Genomic DNA, 20,586 nt, shown 5'->3' with positions numbered 1-20,586 from the left:
AGAGAGCGAGGGGGTAGGGGAAGGAAAGACGGGATGGGGAGGGGGCGAGAAGGAGGCAGTGGCGGGCTGCCCCAGGGACGCTGGCGGGGGGCTGCCCCGCGGAGCCGGGGCGGCGGGAGAAGAGGAGCGAACACGGCGTCAGACTGACCGGTTGAACTCTAGCCATTGCAAGCTGGCGGGAGGCGCAGGGCCGGCCCGCGCGAGCCAGGCGTGAGTGCCGGGCCGAAGCCCCGAGGAGCAGGAAGGGGACTGGGTTTCGCCCGGCACCGCTGGCCCCTTTTTGTTTACCTCAATGCGACACCAATAGAGACTTGGACTCTGAGCCAGAGACCATGGAACCTTCTACCTCTGACCCCCAGCCCCACAGCGAGGTGGAGGGTGCTGGGCCCCCCCCTTCCCCCTAGGGTGAGTCCTTCCCCTGCCCCTGTCCAGGTTAATTTCTTGCAGGGTCTGCAACTACAGTGTATGTCTGCCAGGGGGGCTGGAGTGGAGGAGGGGGTTCCTGGGGGCCTGGGTAAGGGGGCAGGACTGGATGGGGCTGTGGGGGGAGTTCAGTGATTGGGGGGGTCGTCACACCTGACGTGTCTCCCCCAGTGCGGGGAGGGTGAACGTTTAGAATGTAAAAAAACGTGTTTTTTATCATTTTTCTCAATGTTTGGTTTTTTGGGTGTCCCCCTGTGGCTCTTGGCGAGGTGGGGTCGGGGGGGTTGGGGTCCCTGGCATCTCCCCAGGAGTTACTGCGGTTTGGGCTGTTTGTTTTGTTTGGGGGCAGCTGGTTGGAATGTAACCCCCTCCCCCGCTGCGCCCCCCTCAGACCTCCCATCACCCCAATCCCCACCCGCCCCACATGATGCCCCATCACCCCAACCCCTTGGATCTCCCATCCTGCCAACCCCCGCTCCCTGTGGCTGACCCACCTTGATCCATCACCCTCCTTCTTACCCTCTGATCTTCCCCCCCAGAACCTCGCTCGCCATCCCTGTCATGGGGCCCATTGTCCGTGTTTCTCTCCTTGAGAAATGCCCCCCAGCTGTGGGGTCTGTCCCCTACCCAACCTCTTTGGGTCCTCTCCCCCCTCCTGTTTTGCTTGGCTGAGGGCAGCCATCTTGTCTCTTGCATCAATGCTGGCTCCTGGGCCACTTGGGAGAGGCTGGGGGGGGGACATGCAGACCATTGCATGGGGGGGAGCCCAGAAGCAACATGGGGGCTTCCCGTGCACCCCCAGTGTGGGGCCGAGGGCCCAACACAGGAGAACTGGGCCTGGGTTGAACCTTACTCAAGAGCAGGCTTCTGAGGGGGAACTAGGCCTCGAATGAATTAGTGGGGGAGGGGGTGCAGCACAGGCCAACTGTGTTGGTTTGGGGGTCCCCCCCCGGGGTTCTGCCTCCCCCCTTTGCTGTTGTACAGACTTTTTTGCCTATATAATAAAATATATTTTTTCCACCTGCTGCTTATTTCAGATCCATGGATTTCGAGGGGGGGGGGTGTTCCCTGAAACTTGCTGTCTATCTCCAAATCAATTCCCCCAACCTGAACCCCAAAGCCCAGGCTGCCCAAAGGGGCCACATCTGCTGCTATCACTACCAGCCCCCCAACTTGGGCATAGCTGGGGGAGAGCTGGTGGGGGGGACACGGGTGAGGGGAACAGCTCTGCCAGTGCCCCTCACTCCCGACCCGCAGCCCCTGCTAGCCCAGCCCCCACAGCTCTGCTGGTGCCCCTCACTCCCGACCCGCAGCCCCTGCTAGCCCAGCCCTGCCCCCCACCAGCCCTGCAGGTGCCCCTCCCGACCCAAAGCCCCTGCCAGCCCAGCCCTGCCCCCCGCCAGCCCAGCCGGTGCCCCTCACTCCTGACCCACAGCCCCTGCCAGCCCAGCCCTGCCCCCCGCCAGCTCTGCCGGTGCCCCTCACTCCCGACCCACAGCCTCTGCCAGCCCAGCCCTGCAGGTGCCCCCCAGCTCTGCCGGTGCCCCTCACTCCCTACTCGCAGCCCCTGCTGTTCCCTTTTCTCCAGCTCCCCCGTGGTGCTCCCCAGCCAGCGACACGTCCCCCCTGTGCCTGCTGGTCGCAGCCCTTTGCCCCGGGGGCCAGGGCTGTGATTCCCCGGGGAGCTGCGCGGGCCCCCGCATGGGCACAGCTGGACCCCCCGGGCTCAGCTCCATCTCGGGCTCCCCTGGGCCGATCACAGATCCTCTCGGCCCCTCGCCTTCCTCCGGCCCCCCCCTTTACTCTGCCCCCTGACTCTCCACTACCCCGTTTTCCCCTTCCTGCAGCCCCCCCGCTTTCCCCTGCCTGCCACCTCCCTCCGTCCCCCTACTTTCCCCTGCCTCCTGGCCTCCTACAGCCCCCCCACTATCCCCTGCTTTCCTGTCTCCTCCCTCCAGCCCCCCGCTCCCCACCACCACCCTGGCTCCAGCCCCGTCTTCCTCGGGCCCAGGCCTGACAGTTCACGGTTTCTCGGGCACGGGGGCCGAGCCCCCCAGCCCCCTTCGTTCCCTCCCCCCACACTCTTCGCAGGGGACTGAAGACTCACTGGTGTTTTAATCAGCGCTGGGAACGTACACTGAACCCCAAATCCCCCCACCCCCCCATTCCCAGCTGCTCTTCACCACCATTCAACCACTATTGTATCGATAGCCAGAGCCCCCCCTCCAGGCTCCTGCTGTCCCCCAACCCCGGGTACCCCCCGGCTGTGATCCTCTCCAGCTGCAGTTCCTGGGCCTGCCCGCAGGGGGCGCCACAGACGGGCTCAAGCCGGGGGGGTGTAGTGTAAGTGGGGGTCAGCCCAGCCCCTTGGGGGCCCACATCACCCCCAAACCAGCCATCAGTCCCCCGTTCTCACCCCCTCCCCAAACTCCAGAGCTGCCCCGGGGGTGGGGGAGACCCCCTCCCCGTCTGTGTGGGTGGGGCTGGGTAGGGCAGGGAGTGAGTCCGGCAGTCCCGGGGCCCCCCGGGGTCACACGCTGAGGAGCCAGAAGAAGATGATGATGGCCAAGAAGAGAAAGAGCGAATCCTGCCAGCCCGAGGGGCGGGGGGCACCGGCCTCATCTGGGGGGAGAGAGAGGTAAGTGGAAGGAGGGGGCGGGGGGAATCCAGCCCAGTGCCCCCCCATGCCAAGCGGTGGGCTGGGTCCAGCATGGGGTCCAATGGAAGGGGTGGGGGGCACAGGGAGATAGCAGGGAGCAGTGGAAAGTTGGGGGGTGGGAAGCTGGGGAAGGAGCAGGGGCATCTGGGGGTCCGGGGGAAAAAGCAGGGGGGTCCATGGAGGGTGAGGAATCTGGGGGTAGCGGCAGGGAGCTGGGGGTAGCAGCAGGAGGCTCTGTGGGGATCTGGGGGTAGCGGCTGGGGGCTCTGTGGGGATCTAGGGGTAGCGGCAAGGGGCTCTGGGGAGGCTGGCAGTATTGGCAGGGGGCTCTGTGGGGATCAGGAGGGAGTGGCAGGGGGGTGGGGGGTACTATTCCTGCCCCCCCAGGCCATCCTGCCCCCATACCCACTCAGCTGGTAGCTGCTCCTGCCCCATCCCACTAGCCAGCAGCTGTTACCTCTCGCCCCCCGAGTCGGGTGTCCTGCCTCCATACCCCACTGCCCAGCTCTGCTGCCTCCCACCCCAACCTCCACCTGCTGCTGCCGTGCTCCATGGGCCGATCCCTGCTCCCAGAGCTCACTGTTCTCAGTGGGATGGGGGCGCAGGGAATCACCATAACCACTGGGTGGTAGGGCTTGATGGTCCACCCACGTACCTCCTCCACGGCACGTAGACCGTATTGACGCCCCCAGCGCAAAACTCGGTGGCCTCGCGCAGGGAAAGCGCTAGCCCTCCTCTATGGCGGATGGTGGAAGGCGGTGGCGGTCCCGTCAGTAAGAGACCCTGGGGGGGTGGGGGGCGGGTTTGCAGTAGTCACACTCCGCACCTTTGTCAGGGTTGTATTCTTTTTCCCCCCCCAGTCCGACCCACTTCCCATGGTGCGGGGAGCTGGTCTTTGATAACTCGCACGGTCGGGACCAGCAAGCCATATAGGTAGGATGCCCATGGGACCCCCCCGCTACGCGCGTCGCTTTGTGGAGGCTGACGATCGCAGGTCCTGCATTTAGGATACACCACCCAAATTTCTACCGATCGAGAGGCACCGACCCCACCCTGTAACAAGGGCCAAGACCAAACCAAACCCGCCAGATCTCACTCATTCAGAAAAGAGGTTCCCTTACTCGCAACCCAAAGTTGTCCAGCCTACAGCCGTATTCATAAACTCTCGAATTATATACAGGACAAAAATTAAAAAAAAAGAGAGAAACTTCACCACAGAAAGTATCTCAGACATCAGCCAAAAAAAAATGCACTCAGCCGGGCCCGTTCGCGCCAATAACCCAGTCACCCAACGTCATCTGCTAGCCCCCCAGCCACCTGCGCACCCCCTCCGAGCCCCTGAGCAGTGGAGGGCTGCAGGCAGGATGTTGGAAGGCCCAGAGCAACCCCAGCACCCTGCCCACGGACCATGCGGAAACGATGGTGTGGAAAAGGACAAGCACAGAGCGAGAGCGGGGTAGGGAAGGAAAGTACGGTGCATGGGGAGGGGGGCCTGATGAGAGACCGCAACCCCAACAGCGTCAGGATCAGCGGGCTGCCCCAGGGACAGCTTGAGACGGTATGGGGGCGTGAACCCGCCGGAAGCCGGCGGCCGGCGGGAGAAGAGTTGACCACCGCGAACAACAGGCGTCAGACTGACCGGCTTAGCTTGAACTCGTAGCCATTGCCAAACGCTGCGCGGGGAGGCGCAGGGCCGGCCAGCGCGGCCAGGCGTGGAGTGCCGGGCCCGAAGCCCGAGGGAGAGAAGGGGACGTGTTTTCGCCCGCACCGCTCTGGACACCCTTTAATGTTTACATCAATGCGAGACACCAATAGAGACTTGGACTCTGAGCCAGAAGACCAATGGAACCTTCTACCTCTGACTCCAGCCCACAGCGAGGGGGGGCTGTGAATAGTGGTCTGGGCTCCCTCCCCTCCTCTCCCCGGTGTACAGTGAGTTATAAACGGGGTGAAGGGGAGTTACCTTCCGCCTGCTTCCGTGGTCAAGTTAATTTCATTTGCAGAGGTCTCGCAACTCAGTGTATGTCTTGCAGGGGCTGGAGTGGAGGGAGTTGGGTTCCGTGGGGCTGCGGTAATGGGGCAGGACATAGGATGAGGCTGTGGGGGGAGTCAGTGAATTGGGGGTCCGTCACATCCTGCGGTGTCATTCCCCCAGTGCGGAGGGGGGTGAACGTTTAGAATGTAAAAAAAACGTGTATTTTAAACTCACTTAATTTTCTCAACTAGCTGTTACGGTATTGATTTTGGGTGTCCCCCCTGTGGCTCTTGGCGCAACGCCGGTGGCGTCGGGGGTTGCGCGGTCCCTGCATCCCCCAGGAGTTATCTGCGGTTTGGGCTGTTTGTTATTGTTTCGGAGTCAGAGGTCAGCTGGTTGATGTAACCCCTCCCCGCTGGCCCCCTCAGACCTCCACTCCCACAATACCCACCCGCCCCCACAGATGCCCCATCACTCCCCAACCCTCATCTAGGATACAATCCCATCCATGCCCACACCCCCAGCTCCCTGTGGCTGATCACCTTGGATCATCACTCTTCTTACCCTCTATGCTATCCCCTCCCCAGACCGCACTCGCTCGACCATCATCCTGTCATGGCGGCCATTGTCACATACGTATATACTACCTCCTCTTGACACGAGAAACTTCCCCCCCATGCTGCTGGGTCTGTCCCAAACTACCCCACCTTCGTTTGGGTCCTCCCTCTCCTTGTTGTCTTGGCTTTGAGGGCAGCCATCTTGTCTCTTGGCATATACAAATGACTAAACGGCTCACTTGGCCCGGGAAGCGCTGGGGAATGGGGACTAATGCCAGACCATTGCACTCGGGGGGGAGCTAGAGCAACATGGGGGGCGGCTCCCACACAATGACTTTGCCACCCCCAGCTGTGGGGCGAGGGACCCACCACAGTGAAGAACTGGCGCCTGGGTTGCACTTACTCAGAGCAGGTTCTGAGGGGGAACTAAGGCTTCGAATGATTTAGTGGGGGAGGGGTGCCAGCACAGGCCAACTGTGTTGGTTGGGGGTCCCCCCCGGGGTTCTGCCTCCCCTTTGCGTTGTTACCAGACTTTTTGCCGTATATAATAAAAATATATTTTTTATATCCACCCTTGCAACTGACTATTTACAGAATCACATGGATTTCGGACGCGGTGGGGGTGTTCCCTGAAACTTGCTGCTCTGATACTCCCAATCAATGACCAAGCCACCATACCTGAAAAACTCACAAAGCCCAGGCTGCACCAAGGGGACATCTGCTGCTCCCAAATCAACTACCAGCCCCCCAACTTGGGTCATAGCTGGGGGAAGAGCTAGGTGGGCAGCGCCAGGGACAACACGAGAAGTGAAGAAGAGAAACCAGCTCTGCCAGGATGCCCCTCACTCTGCCGACCCGCAGACGGCTGCTAGCCAAGCCCTGCACCCCACCATGCCCTTGCAGGATGCCCACCTCCGACCCACAAGCCCCTGCCAGCCCAGGCACCTGCCCCCCGCCAGCCCAGCCGGTGCCCCTCACTCTGACCCACGCCCCTTTGCCAGCCCAGCCCTGCCCCCGCCAGCTCATGCCGGTGCCACCTCACTTTCCCGACCACAGCCTCTGCCAGCCAGCCCTGCCGTCGCCCAGCTCTGGCGGTGCCCCTCCCACTCGCCTATCGCAGCCCCTGCTGTTCCTTTCTCCAGCTGCCCCTGTGCTCCAAGCAGCGACACGTCCCCCTGTGGCCTGCTGGTCGCAGCCCTTATGCCCCGGGGGGCCAGGCTGTGATTCCCAAAGAGGACGCTGGCGGAACAGGCCCCAGCCATGGGCACAGCTGGACCCCGGGCTCAGCTTCCATCCTCGATGGCTCCCTGCGCGATCACAGATCCTTCGGCCCCCTCGCCTTCCTCTCGAGCCCCCCCCTTTACTCTGCCCCCTGACTCTTCCACTACCCCGTTTTCCCCTTCCTGCAGCCCCCCCGCTTTCCCCTGCCTGACCTCCCTCCGTCCCCCTACTTTCCCTGCCTCTGGCTCCACAGCCCCCCCACTATCCCTGCTTTCCTGTCTCCTCCTCCAGCCCGCCGCTCCCACCACCACCCTGGCTCCAGCCCCGTCTTCACTCGGGGCCCAGGGCCTGACAGTTCACGGTTCTCGGGCACGGGGGCCGACCCCGCCCCTTGTTCCTCCCCCACACTCTTCGCAGGGGACTGAGACTCAGCTGGTTGTTTAATCAGCGTCGGAAGTCACTGAAACCTCCCAAATCCCTCCCACCCCCCCAATTCCCAGGCTGCTCTTCACCACCATTCAACATATGGTTCGATACGCCAGAGCCCCCCCTCCAGGCTCCTGCTGTCCCCCAACCCCGGACCCCCCGCTGTGATCCCTCTCCAGCTGCAGTTCCTGGGCCTGCCGCATGGGGCGCCACAGACGGCTCAAGCGGGGGCTCGGGGCCTAGTTTGTAAGTGGGGGTCAGCCGGCCCCTGGCCCCCCAAAGACCATCACCCTCCCCAAAAACCCCAGCCTCAGTCCCGCGTTCTCACCCCCTCCCCCAAACTCCAGAGCGATGCCGGGGGTGGAGCCCCTCCCGTCTTGTGGGGTGGCTGGGGTAGGGCAGGGAAGATGAGTCGGCAGTCCCGGAGGGCCCCCCGGGCGCTCACACGCTGACCAGGAGCCAGAAGCAAGATGATGATGGCAGAGAGAAAGAAGCGGAATCGCCAGCCCGATGGGGCGGGGCGCACCGGGCCCTCATCTGGGTGGGAGCGAGGGTCAAGTGTGAACAGGATCGGGGCGGGGGGAAATCCAGACCCAAGTGCCCCCCAATGGCCAAGCGGTCTAGGGATGGGTCAGCATGGGGTCCAATTGGAAGGAGGTGGGCCGGCACAGGAGGGTAGCAGGGCTTGGGGAAAGTTGGGGGTGGGAAGCTCGGAGGAAGGAGCAGAGGAGCTGGGGGGGTCGGGGAAAAAGCAGGGGGTGCCAGTGGAAGCAAGGGTGAGGATGGGGGGTGGCGGCAGGGAGCTGGGAGCCGGTGTAGCAGCAGGAGCTCTGTGGGGATTCTGGGCTACCGGTGCGGCTCGCCGGGGCTCTGGGGGAGATCTGGGGGGCTGAGCCGGCCTAGTGGAGGGGGCTCTGTGGGGCATCAGGGGGTAGTGGCAGTGGGGGTCATCGGCGAGACTGGGAAACCACCAGCGGTAAGTGGCGGATGGCTCTGTTGGGATCCTGGGAAGCAGCGGTAGGCGCAGCGCGAGCTCCTTAGGGGATCATAGGTAGCAGGCAATGAGGACTCTGGAGAAGGCTGGCAGATATTGGCAGGGGCTCTGTAAGGGCAGGCGCGCACCACTCAACGGACGGAACTCCCTACCCAAAACTAGTGCCCCCAGCCTCCAACCCAGCGCACCCCGCGAAACCAAAAGGCGGGGGGGCTGGGCTCATGCCGCATCAGGCCGCGAGGGGCTCTGTAGCGGGATCAGGAACACAACACCAATACCACACGCCCCCAAACACCCAAACCAGCACTCACGACCAGTAACCACAAAAAACCCCGGCAGCGGGGCAGGAGCATGGGGTAGAGATTATCTGGGCCAACAAGAAACTCCCCCAGGAGCAGCAAGGGTCCTTTGGTCTCCTTGTGGGATCAGGGCAGGGGGAGTGGTGTAGGGGACTGGGGTAGCAGCGGGGGTCTGTGGGGATCAAGGGGCGTGCAGTGGGGGTAGGATCTGGGAACCAAGCCCAAAAAACCCTGAACCGAAGCCAACCCCACCGCCCCTCCCTCACGACACAACAGGTAGCAGCAACAGACAGGAGGCTCTGTGGGGATTCAGGGCAGTGGAGGTAGGATCTGGGGAGGTAGCAGCAGGGGCTCATGTGGGGATCAGTGGGCAGTGGGCTGTAGGGATCTGTGGGAAACCACGGTAGCAGCAGGGGGCTCTGTTGGGGAATCAGGGGCGAAAGTGGCAGGGGGTTAGGGATTACGGGGTACGCAGCAGGGGGGCTTCTGTGGGGATCGGGGCGTGGGGGTAGGGTCTGGGACACTGGTTAGCGAGTGACATGCGATTTTGCGGGGGCTCGTACTGCTCTAGGGCATCGGAGGTCCCCGCAAGCACCCGGTTGCGCTGAGACCCCCAGCCAGTGGGAAGGCCTCAAAACAAACCGATGCCAAAGGCCATGCCTGGAACAACGAACAAAACCATCCACAGGCGTCCGTTATGAGACAAGGACTCGCACGAACGCGCAGCCCTCATGGAGAGAAGGGCAACGTCTAGCCGCGTGGCGGGGTTGGTGGCCCAACGGATCACTCGTCGAAGGACATCGAGGGGAGGTCAATTAGCCCAGTAGGGGGGCTTGGGGGCACGCGCCCTGCGGATGGGGGCAGTAGGCACCATCGGCAGAGGCGAGTGGGACGGTCCCAGCGGAGAGGGGGCTAGATGGGTGGGCACCATGCGGGGGGTCTGTGCTGCCTCGCACTCACCCCATGGTCTCGGGCTTCTGGGCCTGCCCCGCGGCCGAGGGGGGGTCTTCAACCTGGGGAGGGAAGACACAGCAGGCGGGATGGGTCAGAATACACCCCCTCTCTGCCCCCCATCTACCCGATGCTTCCCATCGCCCTCTCTCCCTGCCCTCCCTGCCCTTATCTGGGTTCTGCCCCCCTCCCTCAGCCCGCCTCCCCTACTCACATACCTGCCCCCCCCCCGGCCACTGGGTCCTGCCACCCACCCACCTCCCGCACCTGGGGTCCTGCCAGCCCCTCTCCTGCTCGCCCCCCCACCCCACCCTGGGGTTCCTGCCAGACCCTCTCCTGCCCCGCCCTCGTGGTCCTGTCCCCCCACCCCCGCACCTGGGCCGCCCCACGCTTTTTCTGCCTCGCCCCCCCACCCCAGGGCCTTGCCGTCCCCTCTCCTGCCCCTGGAGTCCTGCCACCCCCTTTTCTGCCTCGCCCCCCCACCCCCGGGCCCTGCCCCCCCCCCACCTGGGTCCTGCTGGCCCGCGTGCCCGCCGTACAGCGGGATGACCTGGTCGCGGTGATGCCAGCCTTGCAGACGGGCACTCCTGCTGCGCTGGGGCGCGTCTCCAGCCATGCGGGGGGGGAGGTTTAAGCAAGCAGCCCCCATCTGTTTCACCGACTATCCCTCCCTAACAGGCTAAGTTCGGGAGGCAGCCCACAGGCTTATGGTGGCCGAGGGAGTCACCTGGCCTGGGGGGCACTTATAGGGTTGGTGGTTTATGAAAAGAAGAACAGCTGATGGCGCAGGCTACTTCGGACCATTCCCCCGAGCCCTCAGCGACTCGCTTCGGCCCCCCCCCGAAGACTACTGTCCCCCTCGATGTTGGGATCACCTGTGCAGGCAGGGCCAGCTACAAGGATACAGGGCGGGGGGGGGGAGAGAGAGAAGAATTAAGTTGTGTCCTGCCCCCACACACATCCCCATCCCCTCGCCCTCGATTGAACTCGTCCACTGAACACCACCTTGCCCCTTCACCCGCGCCCAACCCAACCCAAACCCCCCGTTCACACCCCTGCCCCCGACACACCCCACAGCTCAACCCCCGTTGCATCACCTGCCACCACCCTCACCCTTCACCCTGCCGCTGCCACCGACACCCCTCCTCTGTGCCATCACCCACCCAGGCCCACACCCGGCACACCACCACCACCCCCCGTGTCAGCACTGCCTCTTGGCCCCGAAACACAACCCCTCCCCCCTTTCACCCCGCCCCACCCATCCCAACCCCCTCCAACCCGGGCCCCGACACCCATCACGAACTCAGACACCTGCCCTGAACCCCGTCACTTGCCCCCCTCCCCGACGTTGCCCCACCGCCCTCTCACTCCGCCCACCCTCCCACCCCCTTCACCCCGCCCCCCACAAAGGCACCCCTCCCCCTTCATCACGCCGCGCCCCACCCCAACACACCCCTCCCCTTCACTCCCGCCCCACACACCCCTCCCTTCACCCCCGACACACCCCTCCCCTTACAGGCCTCCGCCCCCATTACACGGACCCCTCCCCTTCACCCCGCCCCACCCTCCCAATCCCCTTCACCCCGCCCCCAGACACATCCCCTCCCTTCACCCGCCCCCCAACACACCCATCACGACACACCCTCCCCCTTCACCACGCGCGCCCGCACCACTCAGCCTTCAGCCCCCTCCTCCCACATGTCACCCGCCCCAAGCCACACCTCCCCTTCACCCCGCCCCAGCACCACCCCTCCCCTTCACCGCCCCCCACTCCCTCACGCCCCCCCAACCCCTCCTCCTTCACCCGCCCCCAACACACTCCCTTCACTGCCCCGCCCTCCCCTTTACCCTCCCTGCCCGCCCCACCATCCCCTCCCTGCCCGCCCCGGACACACCACCACCCCGCCTTCACCGGCCCCGCCCCCGACACGCCCCGCCCCCGACACGCCCCTCACCAGTACAGGTGCCCGCAAAGCCCGATCACCGCCTCCCGGGCCGGCTCCAGGCAGATGTTACATTCGAAGGCGCCACGGTCGCGGTTTGGCACCTCGGGGCCCCCGTTCGGGACCCCCGGGCCCGTTCCAGCCGCCATCTTCCGCCCCCCTGAACGGGAACGTTTCTTCCTTCCTCTACATAATCCCATTGGCCACGCGGACGGCCAATCAACGGTCCCTATCGCTCAATGGACACAGCTTCTGTCAATCAAATATAGAGCCGTAATCCATTGGCTGCTGCTCTTTAAAACCTGCCTTAAATCCACTAACTTTCTATTGGGTCTTATGTTTGTCAATCAGAGTCTGTCTATCTCCTATTGGGCAAAGCTGTTTAGAGCCTATTGGGCAAAGTCTATTCCTACTGGCCGGCGACACAGGCTATTACTATTGGCTTCTACTCTTGTCTATCAAGACTGAGCTTTATTTGATTGGCTGATAGGAAAGTGGCAGGCATTTGCTCTAGGCGGGTGAAATCTTGATTGACAGCTCCGATCCGACGGCCGTCACCGACCTGGAGGAGGGTCTCGCTCCAGCCAGACGAATTGCTATTGGTCTTTGCTTCTGTCACTCTAACAAGCATAAGACTAATTGGCTGCAACAGGGTAATGGGCCGGGACACAGATTGATCGACGTTTCTCTTGATCCAATCAGCGTCAATTGCCTCAGGGACCCAGAAGAGACATGGGGAGGGTCTTGATGGCAGAGGGGGAGGGGTGTCTGTTGGGAGATGCTCTGATTGGGTGGGAGACACTTCTGGTTTGGGCCTAGTGCCCAGCGCGAAGCCTGAGCCCCTCAATGGTCAGAGTGGCCTAAGTAAAATGGCCGTTGTGCAACCATGGCAACCACACCCACCCTGGCGTGTCATTATGGCAACCACCAATTCCAACATGGCAACCGGTCATCCCCTCCATGTCACCATAGCAACCACCCACCCTGCAATGGCAACCACCAACCCCACCATGTCACCTTGGTCGCCGTTACCGTGACAACTGCCAGCCCCATGCCCATCAACCCAACCCTATTGCCATGGTCTGCGGCAACCAGGCCAACACCGTCAGAGTAACTGGACGTTCCACCCATTGTGCCCCCGCCCCACCTGTCATGGTAAACCGGCCCCCCCGCCCGAACCTCCAGCAACCTCAGCCCCCTCTGTCTGCCTGGGGCCCCCGGACGGCCGGGGGAGAGAACGAAAGAGACAGAAGTGACAGAGGAGAGAGAAGGAACAAAGGACACAGACCGGGCGGAGGAGAGAGACCAGGCGAGGATACAGGCTGGACCCTAAGGACACAGACCGGGCGAGGATACAGGCTGGACCCTAAGGACACGGACCGGGCGAGGATACAGGCTGGACCCTAAGGACACAGACCGGGCGAGGATACAGGCTGACTACGGCACAGGACTCCGGCGAGGATACAAGCTGACACAGAAGACACGGAAGCTGGGCGAGGATACAGACTCGACGCCACGAGCACGGACAACTGAGGCAGATGAACAGACTCGACCCGAGACAAAACCGGGCGAGGATCACGCTGGCACCCTAAGACAACAGACCGGGCACAGGATACAGACTGGAACACCACAAGGACAGGAACCGGCCACGAGGTGCAGCTGGACCCGAGGACACGACCTGGCGCGAGGGATACAGGTCTGGACCCTAAGACACGGAGCCCTGGCGAGGGATACGAGCTGGCAACCAGAAGCACGGACATCAGAGGGCGAGGATACGCTCGACCTCGAAAGGACACAACACGGACAGCGCAGGATACAGATGACCACAACGGACACAGACACGGCGAGGATACAGGACATTGGACCCGTCAAGGACTACCAGAACCGAAAATGGCGACGGATCACAGACTGACCCGAAGTCCATCAGAACCGGGGCAGAGAATAGTATGCTGACCCTAAGAAAAACCAGACAGGTGAGGAACACACGCAAAAGACCGGGTTGAGGATAATGACTGGACCAAAGGACACAGACCGGAGTGTGGATATATGCTGGACCCTAAGGACACAGACCAGGTGAGGATACAGACTGGGACCCTCCCAAAGGACACGAACCGGGCGAGATACTGCTACGACCCAAGGACAGAGGACGAGCCGAGGTACGAGCTAGACCGAGGACCAGAGCAGGTTTATAGAGAGTTTATTCCTTCACTCTCACCCTTCCCTGGTCCTCTCACAAATAGACATAAAAAGCAACAATACTCCGAAGTCCGAAGGTGCAACAATTCGCTGTTATTATGGGTGAACCTCCAGCAAGCTTAAATTCAAGTTTCTTTCCTTATTTTTCAAAATCCCAATTACTTCCTGTCTATGCCATTAATTCCTTTACTATAGTAATAATGTTTAACTTGCCTTAACCAATCATTCGACTAAAATTTACCTAACCATTCCATGTTTGTAATGTGTATAGCTAACCAATTATATCCACTGCCTTAATTAGTTTACACCTCGCAAAATTAATATACAGCAGAGACGAAGAAATCACAGAATCAGACACAGACCATGCAATAAACATAAAGAAAAACATAACAGAAGTAAGGATTTCACACTATGTCTATACAGACATAAGAGGTTCTCCAGCTCTGTCTATTGATAAGTGAGTTCTTACCAGACAGGATGCTATCAAACTAAGTTTCTTTTACATCTTCTAGCTCTTCCTTCTCTCGGAGGTGATAGATCGAATTACCTTCCTAACAGTCCTGGATTGCCTTATTTTAATATGACACTAGTTTGGAATGTGAGGACGTGACCATGCAATTTCCCAGTTTATGGCTCCTGAAGAACCAGAACCTCGAGACGTCACAGTAAGAGAAGGCCATTACACAGACAGTGATTTTTGAATCTTTCCCTTTTATACCTCTATAACTAGCTAAGTGATAAGTCTAAGTTAGGCCTTTGCAGGCAGGCTTGAATATCTATATCCTAACAACCGGGCAAGGATACAGGCTGGAACCCAAAGCACAGAGGCCGGGCGGAGGAAAGAGACCAGCGAGGATACAGACTGGACCCAAAGACAGAGACACACGGGCGAGGATACAGACTGGACCTGAAGCACAGAGACCGGGCGAGGATACAGATTGGATCTGAAGCACAGAGGCCGGGCGGAGGAGAGAGACTGGGCGAGGATACAGACTGGACAAGAAAAATGGACACGGACCGGGCGAGAGATACAGACTGGACCCGAAGGACACGGAACGGACCAGCGAGATGCAGGATGGACTCGAAGATCACAGACCGGGCGGCAGGAGAGAGACTGGGCGAGGATACAGACTGGACCCTAAGGACACAGACCCGGCAGGATGCAGCTGAACCCTAAGGACACAGACTGGCGAGGATAACAGGGTGGACCCGAAGGACAGGACAGTCCGGGCCGGACAAAGAGATAACGGAAGGAACGAAGGAGCAGGCGCCGGGCAAGCAGAACAAAGGATCGGGCCGAAGAACAGGGGTACGGCGCCGAGGATACGAGTGGACCCGAAGACAGGGCCGGGGCGAGGCATAAGGCTGGACTCGAAGACAGACGAGCCAAGAGCCAGAACGGAGACACCGAGCGGACACCGAAGACACGGTCCGGCGAGGATACATGGCGCTGCGCGAAGGACAGGTCCGGGTGAGTGATCACAGGCTGGACCCGGAGGACAGAGCGGTGCGGAGGCGAAGAGACCGGGCTAGAGGATAAGGCTGGAGCCTAAAGGAACAACAAGACCGGGCGAAGGATAGCAGGCTGGAACCCGAAGGAACACCGGACCAGAAGCAGAGGATAACAGGGCCTAGGACCGAAGGACACGAACGCGCCGAAAAAATCGCCGCAACGCATGCAGGCTGGATCCGACCAGCGACAGTGGGCACACCACCCCGTTACACAAGCACCCGGCTTCGTCGATTAGGTAACAGGACTGGCACTTGCAAGAGCCACGGATGGGCGGGATGCAGGCTGGACTCGAAGGACAGAGACCAGTGAGCGCGTGAACGCTATCGTGCATAGACCCGAAGGAGAACGGACACGGGCGAGGATGCAGACTGGACCCTAAGGACAGACCGGGCGCAAGAAGAGATAATCAGTCTGGACTACCGAAAAGGAGACGGATCCGCCGGGCGAGGATGCAGACTGGACCCGAAGGACAAGACCGGGCGAGGATACAGGCTGGAGCCGAATGGACACGGGACCTGGCGAGGAGATAGGCTGAGAGCCGAAAGGACACGGTACGGGCGAGGAATACGCTGGAAGCCGAAGGACACGATTCGGCGCCGAGGATACAGGCTGGACCCGAGGGAGACAGACGGTGAGGCTGACCAGGAGGGGACCCCAGAACCGCCCTGCTCGTTTTCATCCCAGCGGAGGCGTCCTGGCGCCGGTGTGGCCAGAGGGGACGCGGGTGGGAGGCCGGCTGTCCTGGCCCGTTTGGCCCTAGGTCCTGACGGCAGAAGCCACATCAGAGCTGGGCCAGGGCAGTGGTGGGGCGTTGGGCAAATGGACCATCGAGCGGGGGGATGATGAGGGATAGGGATGGGGATGGGCGTGGAGTGGAAGAGTGGGGAGAGGATGGGGCTGAGGGATGGGGTGCTGAGAGACAGAAGGGGGAGGGGGCTTGGCTGGTGGGGATAGGAGGGAGAGTGGCAGGGATGGGGGCCAGGAGAGGGATGGGGGAGAGAGGCGGCAGGGGTAGAAGAGGGAGGCGGGGATAGGGTGGGGGGATGGAAGTTGGTGTGTAAGGGGGCTGGGACGAAGGAAGGAGGGCGAAGGGGATACAAAGATGGAGGGAGGGGCAGGTAACGGGGGCGGGGGGGCTGGGGTGGAGGAAGGGGGACACAAGGGGAGGGGTGGGCAACAGGGCTGGGAAGGGGGTAGAAGAAGGGGGAGGGGAGTGAGGAAGGGCGGAGGGGACACAAGGGGGCGGGGGCAAGGGGATAGAGAGGGGGGGGGAGCGGGGACGGGGTGGAGGAAGGGCGGTAAGGGGGACACAGGAGGTGGGGAGGGGGGCAACAGGGGCTTGAGGGATGGGGGTGGAGAAGGGTCGGAGGGTGGCAAAGGGGAGGGGATAGAGAAGGGGTGGAGGGGGGATGAAGGATTGGAGGAAGGGCGTGAGGGGGCACAAGGAGTGGGAGGGGCACAGGGGCTGGTGGGGTGATGAAGGGGGGGAGGGGACACAAGGGGCTGGGGCACAGGGGATAAAGAGGGGGCGAGGGGGGATGGGGGTGAGGATTAAGGGGCGGAGGGACACAAGGGGCGCGGGGGCACAGTCGGGGATAGAGAGGGGGCGGAGGGGGACGGTGGTGAGAGGGGCGGGAGGGGACCACAAGGGGGCGGGGGCACAGGGGATAGAAGTGGGCGGGGGGACGGGTGGAGGAAGGGCGGTAGTGGGACACAAGGGGCGGGGGGCACTGGGTGGGATAGAAGAGGGGGGCGATGTGGGGACGGGTGTTGGAGGAAGGGGCGGCCCGGGGGGGACACGAGGAGGTGAGGGAGGGGCACAGGGATGGGGGTAGAGGAAGGGGCGGGAGGGACAAAGGGTGCGGGGGCACAGTGGGGATAGAAGAGGAACGGGCGGCAAGGGGGGATGGGGGAGGAAGGGGCGGGAGGGGGACACGAGAGTGGGGAGGGGGGCACAGGGGCGGATGGGGATGGGGTAGAGGAAGGGCGGAGGGGACACGAGGAGGTGGGGAGGGGGCACAGGGGGGATGGGGGATGGGGTAGAGGAAGGCGGGAGGGTGACACAAGGTGGCGGGGGGACAGGGATAGAAGAGGGGGGCGGAGGGCATGGGGTGGAGGAAGAGGCGGCGTGAGGGCGGACACTAAGGGGGCGGGGCACAGGGGATAGAGAGGGTGGGCGGAGGGGGATGGGGGTGGAGGAAGAGCGGAGGGGACACAAGGTGGCGGGGGGACAGTGGGATAGAGAGGGGCGGAGGGGATGGGGTGGAGGATAGTGGACCGGGGGGGGACACACTTGGGGCGGGGGGCACGGGGATAGAAGAGGGGGGCGGAGGGGGGGGGGATTGGGGTGGGAGAAGGGGCGTAGAGGGGACCGAGGAGTGGGTGAGGGGGACGGGGGATGGGGATGGGGTGTGGAGGAAGGGGCGGGAGGGGACCGAGGGACGGTGGGGAGGGGGGCACGGGGGATGGGGGAGGAAGGGCGGGTTGGAGCGGGGACACGAGGAAGGTGGGGGGGGCACAGGGGGAGGGGGGGGAGGAAGGGCGGGGGCGGTGAGGCCCGGTGGGGCGGGCCGGGGTCTGATTGGCTGCCGCGCAGCCCGGTCACCCGCCCCCACTTCTGCCGGGCCCCCAGGCGCGGGGGGAGGGCGCAGCAGCATCCGGAGCCGAGGGATCCTCCGCATCCTTCCATCGCCGCAGCATCCTCCCCGCGCCATGGCCCGGCCCCGATCCACCCGATCCCGATCCCGGCTCGGGGGGTAGGCCCGCGGGTGGGCGCCGATCCCACCTGCCCGGTTGCCGGGGGGGCAGAGGCCAGCGGGCTGTGGGGGGCGAAGCTGGGCTCTGGGTGAGGTTGGGCAGAGGCCGGGCGGGGGGAGTTTGGGGGGCACAGGTCGGGCGCGGGGGGTGGGGGCATAGGTCGGGTGGGGGGAGCCTGGGGGGGCAAGCCGTGCGGTGGGGAGTTGGGGCAGAGGCGGGTCTTGGGGGCAGAGCCAGCGGAGGGCTGTGGGGGGCAGAGCTGGGCTTTGTGGGGAGTTCGGGGGACAGGTCGGTGGGGGAGTGGTGGGGCACAGGTCAGGCGGGGGGTGGAGGAGACTTGGGGCTGTGGGGAGTTGTGTGGGCAGAGGCCGGGGGGGAGGGCTGTAGGGGGCAGGAGGCCCGGGCGGGGGAGTTTTGGGAGCAGAGCCGGGTGTGGGGGCGTTGAGGCAGGGCCCAGCAGGGGGCTGAGGCTGGGGGGGTCAGGAAGTGGGTTTGGGGGATTGGGGGCAGAGTCGGGCTTGGGGGGGGTTGGGGGCAGAGGCCGGGCGGGGAGTTGGGGGCAAGGCCAGGCGGGAGTGGAGGGTGGGGGTGTGGGAGTGGGGGCAGAGGCCGGGGTGGGTGGGGGGTTGGAGACTGGGGGAGTGTGGGAGTTCGTGGGGTCCCCCAGTGGGCCATTGTCCCTGGGGCGGAGTGACGGGGGGCGGGGTCACTGTCACCCCATCCCCCGCGCTCCCCCCGCCCTCCCTCCTTTTATTCTCTTCCTCTTCCGAGTCAGCTCCTGCCCCCTCCCATCAGCGACTGCCCCCACAGGCTGTGGCCAGAGCCCCCCCACCCTCCTGGCTGGTGCCCCAGTGTGGGATGGGCTGGGGGTGCAGCGGGGGCCGGGGCCTGTGTGTGGGTTGACAAGCCGCATGCCCTGCTGCCCACATGGCCGGGGGGTGTGGCACAGTCTGTTGCGAATGGACACAACAGTTGTACCAGAGCATGCTGGGCGTGTGCAGTGCGACGTGCCCCCAGCTCTTGCGTTTGCAAGGTCCTTTTGGTGGGGCTTTGCCCGTCTCCCTCTGTGCGCCTTGGGGGGCATGTGCCATGGCTGCGATGTGCCCCCCCGTGCATTTGGCAAGGCCTGGTGGGGCTTTGCCCGTCTCCCCTGCGCGCCGGGGGGGCATGTGCCAGGCTGTGACATGCCCCCGGCTCTGCATTTGGCAAGGCCCGGTGGGGCTTTGCCCGTCTCCCCTGTGCTCCGGGGGGGGCATGTGCCAGGCTGTGACGTGCCCTCGGCTCTGCATTTGGCAAGGCCCGGTGGGGCTTTGCCCGTCTCCCCTGTGCGCCGGGGGGGCATGTGCCAGGCTGCGATGTGCCCCCAGCTCTGCATTTGGCAAGGCCCGGTGGGGCTTTGCATGTCTCCCCTGTGCACCGGGCGGTGCGTGTGCCAGGCTGCGATGTGCCCCCCCGTGCATTTGGCAAGGCCCGGTGGGGCTTTGCCCATCTCACGGTGGCACTGCCAGGTGGTGGCACAAGGCACTGCCCGGCTGGGGGTGGCTCCTTCACTTGGTTTCTCTCCAGTCCCGTGCGGTGCTCACAGCGTGGGCTGCCCAGCGTCCCTTGAAGCCCCAGATCCTGGAGTCAGGGCTTGTGGGCGGCACCTCTCGCTTTCCCTTCCCAAAGTTTCTAGCCCTGCAGGCCGTGGGCGCAGCCTGGCAGCGCGCCCAACAGAGGCCCACGTGCGGATGAGACGCTCTCGTGGCCGGCAGCCCCATCTTGGGAATTTGGAGTCTCGTGAACGTGGACCATGTGGCCAGCCAGGCTTTCCCGGTGGGACTTGGTCGGTCGCCTGGCCCGGTGCGAGCTGCTCGCGCCATTCCCCAGAGCGCCCTGACTTACCCCCATCTCCATGCCCGGCTGGCCCCCTTCTGCCCCAGCATCGGGTTTGCTGCCAGCCCCAGGCGAGGAAATTCCCTGTCCCTCTCTGCTCGCTTGTTCCCCCTCCAAGCGGGTGTTTCCAGCCGGCCACGCCCTTGGTGTCACCCCTCTGGGATTAGAAAAACCGTAGGAAGTTCTCAGCCCAACAACTTGGTTTGTGTGCGGGGGGTTGTGTGCAGTCTCTGTCTGTTGTATACACACCCTTGTTTGGGCAAGTGCTGAGAGCATTTGGCTGTTCAGTGTGTCTGTTTGTTACACGCACGTGGTGTGTTACACTGCGGGCGTGTAGAGACAGTGTGTTAGATACCCTCTGGGCGCGTTGTGCTGTCTCCAGATACGCACATGGGTGTATAGCATGCCGTGCAGACGGCTGTATAGATAGTGAGCTGTATGCAAACGCTGTGTGTGAGTATGGAGACAATATCACACGCCTGCGTGTTTGTGTGTACGTTGTATACTGTGTGTGCGGGCGGGGGGAGAGGTACATATAGCACCAGTATGTTACCTGCCCGCTGTGTGTATGGACACAATGTGACATACTCTGTATGTTTGTGTGTGTGTGAGCGCGTGTTTGGGGGAGTGTCAACATATTATATATACCATGTGTTACACGCCCTGTTGGTGTGATCCATGCTGTGTGTTAGGTACAGGTGTGGGGTGTGTGTCTATACTCTGACAGTGTGTTACACGCCCCGGGGGTGTGAGCCACGCCGTGTGTGTTAGGTACGGGTGTGGGGTGTGTCTGAACG

At 63.0% G+C, this 20,586-nt stretch overlaps 1 long non-coding RNA gene across 1 annotated transcript; it reads right to left on the bottom strand.

The window, feature by feature from the left end:
• Positions 1–10,382: 10,382 nt before the first annotated feature.
• LOC116828182 (uncharacterized) lies at positions 10,383–19,995 on the bottom strand. Its single transcript, XR_004374462.2, has 3 exons — positions 19,799–19,995; positions 11,461–11,700; positions 10,383–10,398 (listed from the first exon to the last, which is right to left on the bottom strand). It is a non-coding gene; the product is annotated as an uncharacterized LOC116828182 (long non-coding RNA).
• Between the last annotated feature and the right edge of the window lie 591 nt (positions 19,996–20,586).

Source organism: Chelonoidis abingdonii, chromosome 12, assembly GCF_003597395.2.
Source record: "Chelonoidis abingdonii isolate Lonesome George chromosome 12, CheloAbing_2.0, whole genome shotgun sequence".
Classification (NCBI taxonomy): domain Eukaryota; kingdom Metazoa; phylum Chordata; order Testudines; family Testudinidae; genus Chelonoidis; species Chelonoidis abingdonii.
This window is presented reverse-complemented; position numbering and strand designations above follow the sequence as displayed.